Source organism: Bos taurus, chromosome 1 (genome assembly GCF_002263795.3).
Source record: "Bos taurus isolate L1 Dominette 01449 registration number 42190680 breed Hereford chromosome 1, ARS-UCD2.0, whole genome shotgun sequence".
Classification (NCBI taxonomy): Eukaryota; Metazoa; Chordata; class Mammalia; order Artiodactyla; family Bovidae; genus Bos; species Bos taurus.
Window position 1 is genome coordinate 52250143 of NC_037328.1, and position 16552 is coordinate 52266694.

General features: G+C 38.5%; 1 protein-coding gene across 16 annotated transcripts in view; it reads left to right on the plus strand.

The window, feature by feature from the left end:
• Positions 1-16552, plus strand: part of BBX (BBX high mobility group box domain containing) — a 298089-nt gene that overhangs the window by 117020 nt on the left and 164517 nt on the right. For 13 of the 16 annotated variants that reach the window (XM_005201322.5, XM_024990118.2, XM_005201330.5 and 10 more), the window contains one exon: positions 15233-15306. The exons of the other annotated variants lie outside the window; for them this stretch is intronic. The gene's annotated coding sequence lies outside the window, so the exon portion shown is untranslated. The remainder of the gene's footprint in view (positions 1-15232; positions 15307-16552) is intronic. 16 annotated transcript variants of the gene reach the window in all.

Sequence of the window (16552 nt, forward strand, 5' to 3'; positions counted from 1 at the left end):
AAGGGAGAAAGGAGAATGGGAGTGGAGTATGGGACAGAGGGAAACTATTGATTATTTAAGACTATCTTGTTAGCTACAGTGTTGAATTGTATTGCAGATTTCATTATAGATAAATAGACTTCTATTCAAGTCTGTATCTTAGACTATATTTTGAGGATTCTCAGAAATTCCTTATATGAAGCCCTTGATGGTGACTAGATTCATTGAAGACTGTGAACCACATTCCAGAAGATGTAATTACTCTTCTTCCAGGCACTGTTACCCCAAGTAGAGTAACTGAAGTTCAGTTTTAATTGTGTTGTTGAAGCAGAGTTTGACATTTACAGAATACTATAAAAGCCTCCTTGGTATAGCATGTTTGGAAGTATATCCTAGATCTTAATTTACATTTAAATGATATTTCTTTCTTTGTTTACATCTTACTCCAAAGTAGGAAACAAGTGCTTGTGTTATTGCTTTTAAATTATAGCAAGTACCTTCTGGAATGTGACTTGCAGTAGAATTCAGCACTTGGGAGTTGAGATTTGGTCATATGTATATATTTGCTCGTATGTGAACACATCGCATATATTTATGAATGGTATGAGTCAAGTAAAAATTATATGAAGGATTTACGAAGAAAATAATTTCTAATATACTGTGTGATACCCAACTCTCTGTTTTTTGTGACTATTTCTATCTATAAAGAAAGAAAGTGGAGTCGCTCAGTTGTGTCTGACTCTTTGCGATCCCACCGACTGTAGCCTACCAGGCTCCTCTATCCATGGGATTTTCCAGGCAATAGTACTGGAGTGGTCTGCCATTTCATAAAAGTAACTTATTTTGCAGAGAAGATTCTTTTTAAATTTTGTATTTAGGTTATTATCAAAAAAATAAGCAATAAAAAGTGTTGGAGAGAATGTGAAGAAAAGGAACCCTTACATGCTGTTGGTAGGAATATAAATTGGTGCAACCACTTGGAAAACCGCATAGGGATTTCCTTTAAAAATTAAGAACAGAACCGTCATATGATCCAGTTATTCTACTTCTAGATATTTATCTGGATACAAAAACACTAATTCAAAGAGATATATGCACCTCTGCATTCATTGCAGCATTGTGTATAGTAGCCAAGGTATGAAACAACTTATATGTCCATCAGTGGATGAATATATGAAGAAGAGATCTCAACACCCTCCCCCCACCACCATGCGTGCATACACTGGAATGCTACGTATCCCTAAAAACCAATGTGAAATTCATTCATTTAATTTGTCATTCATTACAACATGGATACCTATAGGGTATTATGCTAAGTGAAATAGGTCAGAGACAAATACTGTATGATTTTGCTTATATGTAGAATCTAAAAAATAAAATAATAAAGCAGAATCATAGACAGAACAGATTTAAAAATTATATTCAGAATAGCTTTCGTGTCATTATATTTTACTTTTGTTCTTTAAAAATTGGTTATTTTTTCCAGAAAAAAGTATGGTAACTCACTAAAGCAAATCACTCTATTCCTAACTATTCCATGTTTTTTTTCTTTTTCCTAAATATGAGGATAAAAATAATTTCAGGTATGGAGAATGAATTGTGTGCCAATATCCACTTAAGTATAATGGCATACATAATCGAAATGCCCTTAGAATTGGTTTTAGAAGTCACATTATCTAGTTTTTCAGTGTTTTTGTTGAAACTTGAAACTTCTCTTTATAGGAAATATAAACTGAAGGAAAATTGGTGCTATAGAAGTACAGATTGAAAATTTAAACATCTTGACTTACTGAATGTTATGATGTGCCAGATTTTTAAAATAAATTGATTGAAATTAGGATTTCAAATAAAGTAAAGTATATCATTACTCCCTTTCATTTTCTTTTTCAGGAGGTTTATGTGTGGTCCACTACTTCTATGTTCTTTTCCTCTTATGAAAACAGAAGTGCAAGCCATCGTACTTTCTTTTCTCCTCTCATTTCAGACAGTAGTAATAATGTACCTGCACATACCTGTTATTTTGCGTGCTGTGTCCTGATCTAGGTTTCACACCCGTTTCTCATTCCAGAAAATGAAATAAGCTGATGGGCCAAGCCTGGGTTATACGTCTATCCCTGTAGCTTGAGAAGAATTAGGTCAGTCCCACTCCAGGCATGGACCTTGAGAAAGTGGAGTATTTTCCTAAAAGTCAATGTTCTGTTTCCAGAAAATGGGAGATACACTTACACCTTGCAGGCAAAAACATGTATGTCTGTAATTTCTGCTTAAGAAGAGCCAGTATAGAAAAACACACTTCTGTGGCTGATTATTCTCCCGTTTAAGTAAGGTGTCTACAGGGAATTTGCTTTTTAACTTGAAATGACAAAATCTGACTTTATTAATTATAAAAAAAAAAAAGTTAAAATTTCAAAATACTTACTAGTAGGGTTCAGAGCCATGACTAGTACAGATGTTTGCAAGGCATATATACATGTCACCATTCACCTTGAGACCTGTGTGATTAGTGGCCTCTGTGGTTGTATAACACTGAGTTCTGAGGGTCACTATTATGCTGGAATTAGCCACAAAGGATAAATCTTTTTTCTGTCAAATCAATGGGAGTACTAGGAGAATATTTCCTTTGAATTTTTTTTGATTTTTGAATTGGCTTAGTTTGAGCCCAAATATTGCACATTACTTGAAATGACTGCTGTAGGAGCAGAGACATTTAATGAGGATTAGTGATCAGTGAAGCACGTATACTGTACAGAGGTTGATGTTGTAGGGCATGGGGTTAGGTTTAATGGAGGACATAAATTTAATTGTTAGTAGGTGTTTCTGGTGGACGTGAGCATTTAAAGGGAGAATTACTGTTCATAAATTCTTAACTGCTATTGGCCTGTCGTTCACTGCTAAGCTGCTAAGTCACTTCAGTCGTGTCCAGGTCTGTGCGACCCCATAGACGGCAGCCCACCAGGCTGCCCCGTCCCTGGGACTCTCCAGGCAAGATCACTGGAGTGCGTTGCCATTTCCTTCTCCAATACATGAAAGGGAAAAGGGAAAGTGAAGTCGCTCAGTCGTGTCCGACTCTTAGCGACCCCATGGACTGCAGCCTACCAGGCTCCTCCATCCATGGGAGTTTCCAGGCAAGAGTACTGGAGTGGGGTGCCAGGGCCTTCTCCTTGTCGTTCACTAGTGTGCATATAATTTTAAAATTGTTAGAATGAAGTAAATTGACAGCTTTAAAAAAATAATAAACTTTACTTTTTAGGGAAGTTTTGGGTTCACAGCAAAACTGCTTGGAGAGTACAGAGTTTCTATATGCTCCCCCTCCCCCCACATAAACAAACATTAACTTTTTACTCCAAGGTATATATTTTTTAAATTAAAAATTTTTTTTAAGATTTATTTATTTTTGTGCAGGGTCTGCGTTGCTGCGTGGACTTTTCTCTAGTTGCTGGGAGCATGGGCTTCTTATCGTGGTGGCTTCTCTTGTTACAGAGCACAGGCTCTATGCACGCGGGCTTCAGTAGCTGTGACTCTGGGGCTCTAGAGCACAGGCTCAATAGTTGTGGAACACATGTGGCCTGTGGCACCTTCCCAGGGCAGAGATTGAACCTGTGTTGCTGCATTGGCGGTTGGATTCTTAACCACTTTACCACCAGGGAAGCCCACTCCTAGGTATTTATGAGAGTATTTAGAAACAGAAATTTTTTGTGTGCTTACTTTTGCAACTAGAAGATGTGTTCAGACTAGAAAGGGGAAAGTGTTCTGGAGCCAAGAAGCCTTCTCTGACAGCCCTGAAATGTTGCTACAGTGGAAGAACAGAGGAAGAGTAGGGATCTAACATCATCTGATCTGGAGCCACCTGCCTTCAGATCAAACTGACTGACGACAGCTCAGAAGGGAGCATTGTGCCCAGGGACAGTGCACGGACCAATAGCAGGAGCCCTTGGTTCTGGCTAGCTCTGCGTCTAGCTTGCTGTGTGGTTTAACTGAGTGAAGACTGACTCCCTTCAGCTTTCTGGGATTCCACGATGGAATGGGGTCTCGAGTCAGGGCTAACATCATATCCTACAGGGGCAGCAAGCAGTGTGGAATCACAGAGTGTTGTCCAGCTTGGCCACACACTAGTTGAATGCCTTCTGTCCAGTCACTTAACCTCTTGGTTTCAGCTGTGGAAAGGTTGTAATTGACTTCTCTGTTTTCCTCTAAGGGCAGTTTCTTGGCTCTTTCTGGTTTAACGTAGCTAATTATTATATAGTATTATTTGTTCATGGCACCCCACTCCAGTACTTTTGCCTGGAAAATCCCATGGACAGAGGAGCCTGGCAGGCTGAAGTCCATGGAGTTGCTAGAGTCGGACACGACTGAGCGACTTCACTTTCACTTTTCACTTTCATGCATTGGAGAAGGAACTGGCAACCCACTCCAGTGTTCTTGCCTGGAGAATCCCAGGGATGGGGAAGCCTGGTGGGCTGCTGTCTATGGGGTCGCACAGACTTGGACACGACTGAAGCGACTTAGCAGCAGTAGCAGCAGCAGTTCTAGGAGTAACTGCTTTGTGAATAAATAACTTCGAAAGGGAGTATAGTAACACTTCACTGTTTTTGAACAGATTCCTTTGTGTCATCATATCAGGATGACCTAAATCAAATCCCTTATGATTATACAGTGGAAGTGACAAATAGATTCAAGGGATTAGATCTGTTAGAGTGCCTGAACAACTATGGACAGAGGTCCATGACGTTGGACAGGAGGCAGTGATCAAGACCATCCCCAAGAAAAAGAAAGGCAAAATGGTTATCTGAGGAACCTTACAAATAGCTCTGAAAAGAAGAGATGCAAAAGGCAAAGGAGAAAAGGAAAGATACACCCATTTGAATGCATAGTTCCAAAGAATAGCAAGAAGAGATGAGAAAGCCTTCCTCAGTGATCAATGCAAAGGAATAGAGGAATGCAGTAGAATGGAAGAGAGTAGAGATCTCTTCAAGAAAATTAGAGATACCAAGGGAACATTTCATGCAAAGATGGGCACAATAAAGGACAGAAATGGCATGGACCTGACAGAAGTAGAAAATACTAAGCAGAGGTGGCAAGAATACACAGAAGAACTGTACAAAAAGGATCTTTACGACCCAGATAATCACGATGGTGTGATCACTCACCTAGAGCCAGACATCCTGGAATGTGAAGTCAGGTGGGTCTTAGGAACCATCATTATGAACAAAGCTAGTGGAGGTGATGGAATTCCAGTTGAGCTCTTTCAAATCCTGAAAGATGATGCTGTGAAAGTGCTGCACTCAATATGCCAGCAAATTTGGAAGACTCAGCAGTGGCCACAGGACTGGAAAAGGTCCATTTTCATTCCAATCCCAAAGAAAGGCAATGCCAAAGAATGCTCAAACTGCCATACAATTTGCATTCATCTCACATGCTAATAAAGTAATGCTCAAAATTCTCCAGGCCAGGCTTCAACAGAACATAAACTGTGAACTTCCGATGTTCCAGCTGGTTTTAGAAAAGGCAGAGGAACCAGAGATCAAATTGCCAACATCTGTTGGATCATGAAAAAGTGAGAGAGTTCCAGAAAAACATCTATTTCTGCCTTGTGACTACACCAAAGCCTTTGACTATGTGTATCACAATAAACTGTGGAAAATTCTGAAAGAGATGGGAATACCAGACCACCTGACCTGCCTCCTGAGAAATCTGTACTCAGGTCAAGAAGCAACAGTGAGAATTGCACATGGAACAACAGACTAGTTCCAAATTGGGAAAGGAGTATGTCAAGGCTGTATATTGTCACCCTGCTTATTTAACTTACATGCAGAGTACATCATGAGAAATGTTGGAATGGATGAAGCAAAAACTGGAATCAAGATTGCCAGGAGAAATATCAGTAACCTCAGATGTGCAGATGACACCACCCTTTTATGGCAGAAAGTGAAGAAGAACTAAAGAGCCTTTTGAAGGTGAAAGAGGAGAGTGAAAAAGTTGGCTTGAAACTCAACATTCAGAAAATGAAGATCATGGCATCTGGCCCCATCACTTCATGGCAAATCGATGGGGAAACAGTGGAAACAGTGACAGACTTTATTTTTTTGGGCTCCAAAATCACTACATTTGGTGACTGCAGCTATGAAATTAAAAGACACTTGCTCCTTGGAAGAAAAGTTATGACGAACATAGACAGCATATTAAAAAGCAGAGACATCACTTTGCCAATAGAGGTCCATCTAGTCAAAGCTATTGTTTTTCCAGTGGTCATGTATGGGTATGAGAGCTGGACTACAAAGAAAGCTGAAGGCCGAAGAATTGATGCTTTTGAAGTGTGGTGTTGGAGAAGACTCTTGAGAGTCCCTTGGGCAGCAAGGAGATTCAACCAGTCCAACAGTAAGGAGATCCAACCAGTCCATCCTAAAGGAAATAAGTCCTGCATATATTCATTGAAAGGACTGATGCTGAAGCTGAAACTCCAATACTTTGTCCACCTGAGGCGAAGAACTGACTCATTGGAAAAGACGCTAAATGCTGGGAAAAATGGAAGGTGGGAGGAGAAGGGGATGACAGAGGATGAGATGGTTGGATGGCATCACCGGCTCAATGGACGTGAGTGAGTAAACTCCGGGAGTTGATGGTGGACAGGGAGGCCTGGCATCCTGCAGTCCATGGGGTCACAGAGTCAAACATAACTGAGCCAACTGAACTGACTGACTGACTGATCAGAAATGTTCTTGGAGTCAACATATCTGGAACTAGAGTCTTTCTGCTTCAAAACTACTTGCTAGATATCCTTTAGGCACACCTGAAAGGGACAAGAACTCTTTTTGGATAGTATGGTTTTTTAATAACATAATGTTATTAATAGAGATGTGATTTTTAAATGACAGAATTGTACGTTAGTTTTCTTTAAATTGTCTTTGTGCAATTTAAGTAATACAGGCAAAAAGGGAAAGATCAGTGTCCTTTACTTCTTGGAACAGAATGTTTTTTGATTGTTTCCATTTAAAATGATATAAATTGCTCACAACTCACTTCCTTTTTTTATCAACTGACTTTGGACTAAGTTAAGAGTATGATTTTCTGTCTATTGTGAATGCTGATTAAAGGAATCCTTTCTTACCTCAAAGGACAAGGTAGTCCTGAGATTCCTCCAGGGAGTTTAATTCGCAGAACCCCTCCTTGAAGATACAGGCTACTTCCTCAGGTGTGTAGGCCAAGGTTTACTTGGACCAAGCCACAGTAATGTGGATATGCGATATCCCACAGGGCTGGGATTATCTTAACCTTTTATTTTCCAGCTTAGTGACTTGATAGAGCTAATGAATCTTCCCAAAGTACCTGGGGTTTCCCTGTCAGTGTGCCTCATATAGCTGCTGGCAAGCACGTTTTTATACTCTTCCTGGAAGTGAAACTCTTTCTGCCTTAAATGTGCAATTTCCCCTGCCTGAGAAGGTCAAAGGCACATTTACATAGTTCACAAGAGTATAAAAGAGGCATTCAGGGCCTCCTTGCCAAGCCATCTGACTAGACTAATACCAGCTCATTTTCCACCTCTACTTATGGAAACTGCAGAAATTCATAGGTGCACCATGGTCCCTGAAACAAGTCTTAATGGCAAAGGAACATTAAAATAAAATGTCCACATTATCAAATCAGTTAATGTAGCTTGAAATTGGTAGGAGTAAAAAGTGGTTGTTCAGACTGTCAAAATTAAACATGTTAAAACTACCTAAATAAAAACAAAATCTACCTTTTTGAAACACTGTTCTTGCCTAGAGAATCCCAGGGATGGTGTAGCCTGGTGGGCTGCCATCTATGGGGTCACACAGAGTCGGACACAATGAAGCGACTTAGTAGCAGCAGCAGCAGCAGCAGCAGCAATTTACTTAGTATTCAAATACTGAGAATATTCAAAGCAAACTTCAGCATATTCACAATGTTACTTTTTTTATTGCTTTTCTCCCACCTAGTTTTTAACTCTAGTGTGCTCACTAACATTTATTGAGCACTTCCTATGTACCAAACCCTTTGTATTTATAACAGCTTCTAATAATTTAAGGCAACCTGTTGAGGTGTAGGAATTGTTATCCTTCTGTCCTTGAGGAGTAGAGGCTCAGAATCTCAGGAATTGGCTCACAGTGGCAGGGGAGTAAGTGAATGAGGGATACAGGTTTGGCCCTAAGGTCAGTATGCTTTGCAGAACGGCATGCTGCTAACTGTGCTCTGCTGTTTATGAGACTATGGAGAGAGAAAAAAAGAAGAGCAAGTTGCATTACTCTCATTTGCCTACATTTCTTGTTCCACTGTCTGATGTGAGCCCAGATCTGCCTCCTTCCCCTTCCTGCATAATGAACTTGGGCCCTGTCTGGGCCTGTGCCCATGACACCCTTCTCCATCCTCTTCACTTCCTATGTAAAGATTTCCTTTATAAAGATTTCCATGTGCAATCTAACTTTGGGGAAATTCTCTGCTTAACATTTTGACATTACACATTTCTTTCTGTTACTGTGTAACTCTGTGTGTGTGTGTGTATGTAACTATGTGTGTGTGTGTAACTGTGTGTGTGTGTGTGTGTGTGTGTGTGAGTGAGTGTGATTACCTGTCTGGATCATTAGCTTCCAGAAAACAGCAATCTCATTGGCATCTTTGTACTCTTGGCATGTAGATAGGTGGAAGGCAGTTTTTAAAGCATAGTTTTATAACTGGTCAATAGTGACTACTGAAGGGGAGAGGATTTCCAGATCTTTCATCGTGTTATTTTAGGAGGTCTAACAATGAATGCTAGAGTTTTCTATCTCTGCCTGCTGGTGTTTTTCTACACTTTTTTGGGAATTTCAAGCAGATGGACAGATGATAATGACTTGTATTAATAGTTACTTTGCTTTACTGTTACTATCTAGTGAACTCTTAAGGCTTGTTTTGCTTTTTTTTTTTTAACTATGTTTAAGGTTTGTTAACTGTGAAAGACTCTGGGTCATGAGGAAATGCAAGAGTGGGGATGGGAAGGTGATAACAAAGATACTTCAGATTTGCATTTTCTTTTTAGAAATTTCCATTTTCAGTGTAGCTGACACTTGTAATTTCTGTTAAGGATTGGTGCCTGAGCAGGAATGCCTATGAAATAAGCTTCAGCTGTAAAGACAGGCAAGGTGGGTGATTTTAACAAAAGTGTTGTCTTTTTTCATACCTTAATGAAATAAAATAATAAAATGAAGACAGTGACAATAAGAATTATGAAAAAAGACAACTCTTTTTTAAAACAAGCATATGTATTATATATTTCCAAGCATTTATCTTTGTCTGCATAAAGGTAATTTATTTCAGCAAATGATTTAACCGGAGCTTATCATTTTTAGAAAAAAACATCCTTTGTCCTCTGCTATATCACAGTGACCTGAGGTGTGGAATTGATTGACCAAAATTGCATAACAGCCGGTATGCATTTCAGTACTATATTATTTTGCAGTGTGCCTGGTACTACTACTGAGGAGATGAAAAGAACATTAAATACTTTGGGGGTGAGTAGGGGGCTTATGTACACACAAGGCTGGGAAAGCTTTAGTTAATGAGTTTTTTTTGGACTACAAATATGATACATTTACATAGAAGTAAGAGCTTGGCATTTGTATTTAGCTTTTATTTATAAACAACATTTACATTTTACTTGTAAACATATAGTTTATAAAACGGTGAATTGAGGAAGTAGCTTCAAGATAGAAAAATCTTGCAGAGAACACCTACTTTGTAAAGTGGAGATTGGAGTACATATTATTGGGCAAATGGAGAAAGCCGGTAGAAGACTGAGTGAAAGAGTGGATGTTAAGACTGTTATTTGTGACCTGGACTAGTTCTGACTTTCAGAGGTCATACTGAGTCTTAGATTAGACATGCAGCCTCTTTCAGAACACAAACATAATTGAAAATAATAATTTAAAAATCTGCTTTCTTGGGTCTCCATTTTGCTTTTCTTCCAGTGTAAAAGCATGAATATTCTATTTTCAGGAAGATGAGGAAAAATATTATTTCCTTCTTTAACCGTTTGGCTAATTTTGTTGTTGTTTCTGGCTCCATAAATTGAGAGGCGGTCTGTACCATGCATTGTATCATGCCCAGCAAGTTTTTGTTTTGCTTTGTTTTTTTTTTCACTTGAAATTGTTCCTTAGCAAATAATTGCAGTTCAGAATGACTTTTATTGAGCTTGATTGAATTAGGGTTATGTATGAAAATGAGTTAGTTAAAGCTTAATCTATTACCTAGAGAATTGATGAAAACATCAGAAAAGCAGTCATTCATGGGGATTAAATATTCTTCCATGTAAGTGGGCAGCATGGTTGCCTGGATTCTCTTCTGCACTGACTAGGTTGTAGTGACATCAGGGTGCAAAACATACAATGTTGGCCTAGAACGGGATTTTGCCATGATATGCCTTGAATATTACATTGGACATTAACACTAATGAGGGAGCCTATCACATTGTAAAAAGTGGCATCTCATTTTTTTTAGTATAATAAGCTTTCAAAACATAGTACCCCAAGGGGCAATGTGTAAACCATCAAGAAGCCAGTTGCTTTGGGATATTTCAATGGTTGCTTAGGCCAGGTCTTTATGAAGGGTTTTGCAGATGCCAAGTTAGATGTCCTATTTGTGGCTAAGAGGTGAACAATAGATAATTTAAAGTTAGCACTCCCACCTGCCATGATAGTTTCTCAGGGAATTCTGAGCTGTGGCAGTTCAGGCCTGGCTTCGTGTTCATCCTGTGGGAGGCAGTTTCATGGGTGGGAAATGGGCCTTCGGAAAGGAGCAGGTTCTTAATGAGCTAGTGGGACTGAAGTCCTTGGGAGTTGGGAATCCAAGGCCCTGTTTGGGTGGAAGGGAGGGCTGAGAGGAAGCACCGTGTGACCCAGAGAACATAGACAGGCATGGGGTGGCTCAGTTGAAAACCTCCCCTGCCTTTGGTCTAAGGGCATACACACACAAGTCACCATTCTGCGGGATTGTATTCACCCCCTTAGACATTTCCCCTTCTTGCCCACCTGTCCTTCTGACACCTCACACAGCTGCCCATTTCCATCAAATCAGAACATTTTATGAAGTCGCCTTGTAACTTAAATGCAGACAGAACAGCTTGTGCTGAAACTGCTTTTCTGAAGTTACCGTGTGGGCATTTGTAATAGCCAGATAAAATCTGGAGTCTCTCAGTGTGGCTCAGAACTCAAAGAGAGTCTGTCTCAGGCAGGATCTTCAGCTTTGGAATTGACCTCTGTTCTGTGGCTTATTCCCTGGCTGATTCTTTGGCTGCCCTGTCCTAAGTTAGTTAAGTCCAGCATGATTTCTTTTTTATCCTGAGTTTTAAAATCCTTATTGGTTACAGCATAATCAACCTCCTTCCTCTCCCTGCCTACTTTATCCATAGATATTTACATCCCATGTGATAAATTATTGAACAATAATCAAAGCAAAGTATAGATTTGTTCTATTTGGGGGGTATATATTTGATTATAGAAACAAATCAGTAAATGTACCTTAAGATTAGTGATAGTTTGTTTTTGAGCTCCTAACAGAACATCTTTCTGTACATAGGATAGAACATACTTTATTTCTCAGATAGCCTGCACTCACTTCTTAAACTAAAAGGTAAGCAAATCTCCAAACTAAAATAAAAATTTGTTGTTGTTCAGTTGCTGAGTCGTGTCCCAGTCTTTGGGACCCCATGGACTGTAGCACGCCAAGAATTAAACCCACACTATCAAAGTTAATTTTGGACCCTTCTCTCCCAGTTGTGGCAGTATCAGTTCAGTTGCTCAGTCATGTCCAACTCTGCAACTCCAGGACTGCTGCACGCCAGGTTTCCCTGTCCATCACTAACTTCCGGAGCTCACTCAAACACATGTCCATTGAGTCGGTGATGCCATCCAACCATTCATCCTCTGTCGTCCCCTTCTTCTTTTAGCTTCAATCTTTCCCAGCATCAGGGTCTTTTCTAAGGAGTCAGTTCTTCGCATCAGGTGGCTAAAGTATTGGAGCTTCAGCTTAAGCCTCAGTCCTTCCAATGAATATTCAGGATTGATTTTCCTTTAGGATTGACTGGTTTGATCTCTGTGCAGTCCAAGGGACTCACTCTCAAGAATCTTCTCCAATGCCACAGTTCAAAAGCATCAATTCTTCAGCGCTCAGCTTTCTTTATGGTCCAACTCTCACGTCCGTTCATGACTACTAGAAAAACCATAGCTTTGACTATATGAACCTTTGTCAGCAAAGTGATGTCTCTGCTTTTTAATGTGCTGCCTAAGTCTGTCATAGGTTTTTTTCTAAGGAGCAAGCGTCTTTTAATTACCAACTGCAGTGATTTTGGAGCCCAAGAAAATAAAGTCTGTAATTGTTTCCATTGTTTGCCCATCTATTTGCCATGAAGTGATGGGGCTGGATGCCATGATCTTAGTTTTTTTGAATGTTGAGTTTTAAGTCAGCTTTTTCACTCTCCTCTTTCACTTTTCATCAAGAGGCTCTTTAGTTCTTCGCTTTCTGCCATAAGAGTGGTGTCATCTCTCCCAACTGTGGCAGTATAAATTAAATTCATTTTTTAAAAGTTTATACCAGTTTATTTACTTGATAGTTATTTATATTCATGATTTTTACCTATTTCATAATTTTTCTTTTAATGGTTCTTGATAGTTGCTTTTATAAATTTATATGAAGAAAAAGCATGGACATAAATATATGAGATAGTGTATGTCATTTTCTTAAAACAGCAGTTTTAATGTTAGCTGTCTCAGTTCAGTTCAGTTCAGTCACTCAGTTGTGTCTGACTCTCTGCGACCCCATGAATCTCAGCACACCAGGGCCTCCCTGTCCATCACCAACTCCCGGAGTTCACCCAGACTCACATCCATCGAGTCAGTGATGCCATCCAGCCATCTCATCCTCTGTCGTCCCCTTCTCCTCCTGCCCGCAATCCCTCCCACCATCAGAGTCTTTTCCAATGAGTCAACTCTTTGCATGAGGTAGCCAAAATACTGGAGTTTCAGCTTCAACATCATTCCTTCCAAAGAAATCCCAGGGCTGATCTCCTTCAGAATGGACTGGTTGGATCTCCTTGTAGTCCAAGGGACTCTCAAGAGTCTTCTTCAACACCACAGTTCAAAAGCATCAATTCTTCGGTGCTCAGCCTTCTTCACAGTCCAACTCTCACATCCATACATGACCACAGGAAAAACCATAGCCTTGACTAGACGAACCTTTGTTGGCAAAGTAATGTCTCTGCTTTTGAATATGCTGTCTAGGTTGGTCATAACTTCCCTTCCAAGGAGTAAGCGTCTTTTAATTTCATGGCTGCAGTCACTATCTGCAGTGATTTTGGAGCCCAAAAAAATAAAGTCTGACACTGTTTCCACTGTTTCCCCATCTATTTCCCATCAAGCGATGGGACCAGGTGCCATGATCTTTGTTTTCTGAATGTTGAGCTTTAAGCCAACTTTTTCACTCTCCACTTTCACTTTCATCAAGAGGCTTTTTAGTTCCTCTTCACTTTCTGCCATAAGGGTGGTGTCATCTGCATATCTGAGGTTATTGATATGTCTCCCGGCAATCTTGATTCCAGCTTGTGTTTCTAAGGAGAGACTTTTATACCATTTATTTAATCAGTTTTTGGAATTGTATGCTTCTTTTGTAGCAACATAAGCATTTAATTTGAAAGTATTCACGTGTCCCATTAATTTTCTTCAGAGATCTTTCTTCTTTCATCCATACCCTTGTTCTAAAAAATGTGGATAAATGAGTAGTATCTTGTGAGAAGCCTTGTAAGACCATTTAATATTTTATTCTTTCTGGTTATTGTTTTCTTCTGTAGCATTGGGTGACAACTGAATTATCTACATCTAGTTAGGATTACTCAAATGAATCATTATACATTTTTGATATTTAATGTATAAGAGCGAGTTCTTCCATATTGTAGTAGCTGAAAAAACACTTTAGCTAACACATAAAATGACTAACAATATTCATCAAGCAGTAAGCTAGTAAGTGATACCCAGTTTCTGAAGTATGTTGTAGCCTGCTGATTGTAAAGAAATATATTGTCATAATACACAAGAGAGTAGGAAATTATCTCTTAGTTGGGTGTGATTTAGTATTACCATATGAAGCACTTGAGAAACTAAATGAATGTGTCTCACATAGAAACTGAAATAGCTTAATTTAAAAAAATTATAATTTAGATATATGTCTGTATTAATGATGACCCTATATGCGAGACAGCAAAAGAGACACAGGCTTTTGGACTCTGTGGGAGAAGGTGAGGGTGGGAGGATTTGAGAGAATAGCATTGAAACATTGCTATTGTATAGTACTATATGTGAAATAGATCGCCAGCCCAAGTTTGATGGATGAGACAGGGCACTCAGGGCCATAGCACTGGGATGACCCTGAGAGATGGGATGGGGAGAGAGGTGGGAGGGGGTTTCAGGATGGGGAACACATGTATTCCCATGGCTGATTCATGTCAATGTATGGCAGAAACCACTACAATATTGTAAAGTAATTAGCCTCCAATTAAAATAAATAAACTAATTAAAAAATAAATAAATTGGAAACATTAAAAATAAAAAAAATTCACAAGCAATTATAATTTAGGTATATGTCTATATTTGCAGTCTTAATATAAAGTTTTGTTTACTTTGTACACTTGATTTCAATCCTCTTTTATTTCATCATGTGTAGCTAGAAAGTAATTTATAACAGCTTTTCTCTATTTGTATGTGTTCCCCCACCCTTTAATAGAAGAACTATCTGGGCTTCACTCATCTTTAAAAGATAAAATATAAGCATCTGAACCATAGCTTAATTGTGGTTAAGCTTTAACTGGTTTGGTTGAACCAGTCATTTCAAATAACTTGACTTTAGTCAGGATGTCATTTTAATTCCATGTTTTTCCAGAGGATTTACCTGTAACTCTATACCTGAATTTAGTCAGCAAACTAAGAAGTAATGGCCTGTAATTCTTTGTCTCTGTAACTTTGGCCTCAGAATTCCCATTGAGTAATTTTAGTAATCATCTTTTTGTTAAATTAAAGTTGACAGTAAATACTTTCGGTCTTTTTTTCCTCAGTAGTGTTAGTCCAGGGATGTTTAATCATTTTCCTGATTTTGATTGGTTGGCTGTTAATACATCTTATTTAGGGATGATTTTGCTAAAGGAGACTTAAGTGTCAATATAGTTGGAAAGGGCTTCCTGACTCACCATTTTAATCACTTTGCTATGGGTCCTCCACAGAATCCTGCTGCATCACAGAAGTTGGAAGTTCTGATGTTCCATTGGCATCACAATGGAAAGTCTTGACTTGACCGGTAAGAGCAGCCCCATGGTGCATCTTACTTACTTACCTGGAAGCAATGAAGCAGTCAAGAGCTATGTGGTATCAGAGCTGGTCTCAACTTTTTCGCATCTGATAGATTCACCTTCCGTATTGATCAGGGAAGTGTGATAATTGTGTATTTTACTTGTCAATTTTATTAGTATTTTAAAAGTGACATGTAGTCTCTATTATCAAGAATGTTAAATTTTCCTTTAAAGTAATTAATTTTTAAAAATTAACTATTTCAGAATCCCTGGCTTGTTTCTGCAATGTAATGGGCTATTGGTAAAAAGTCAATTTATTGAAGTCCCCAGTTATCTAGAGAATACATGTCTTAGTAAATATTACATTGGTTTGTTCCCTCAAAGCTTTTTGTATTTCCTTTGGCATTAAATGAAAAGTGAATCAGTATCAAAAAGCATTATGGGAGCTTAAAAAAGACTATTAAAAATAATAGAAGCAGGTGTAGCAGTACCATAAAACTATTTTGAATATGAAAAACCACACAGTGAAGAAAAAGTTGAGATTTTAAAATATATACATGTGGCAAATTATATCAAACTTTGAAACTCACATAGTATAATTCTGTCCTTTTGTTCATAAGTTGTATTCAAAACTGCTTCCTTTGGAATATTTTAGGATTAATTTTAATAATGATTACTTAAATGCATAGAGTTTTCTCAATCTGGGAATAAAAACGTGTGATTGATTTACTGGTGTTTGAATACTTTATGGTGAACTGATGATTTATAAGACCAAGGAATGTGACATAAAATGAACAAAAATAGTAAATATTGCTTAGTTGCAATTTTCAGGACATGCACTTATTCTTCAAATTTTCGATTCATGGTAAACTTAAATCTTTTTTCTCTTAAGTATTTTTGATAGCCTGTTAGGTCTGTCTAGAAAATTTGTGTGTGTGTTTTTGTTTTAGTAAATATATGACTGAATGTTGCTTTTATGATTTTATGATGTGATAAGGCCTCTGAACCATTCTTCTGAGTGTTACAGTCTAGGATTGTTTGCATTGTAAAAATAAATGCCATTAACTTGTAAGTGTGTTTACTTGGATATTGAAACACCAACAAAATCTTATTGCCAGTGAGAAGACTGAGATTTAGTTATTTCTCCTCCTTTCTGTATTATCCTTTAAGGCATAATAAGTCAGAAATACAAATTCTGGATTTATGAATGGCAGGATACCATTGACTGTGGTTTTACTGGGTCAGCAGAATAGA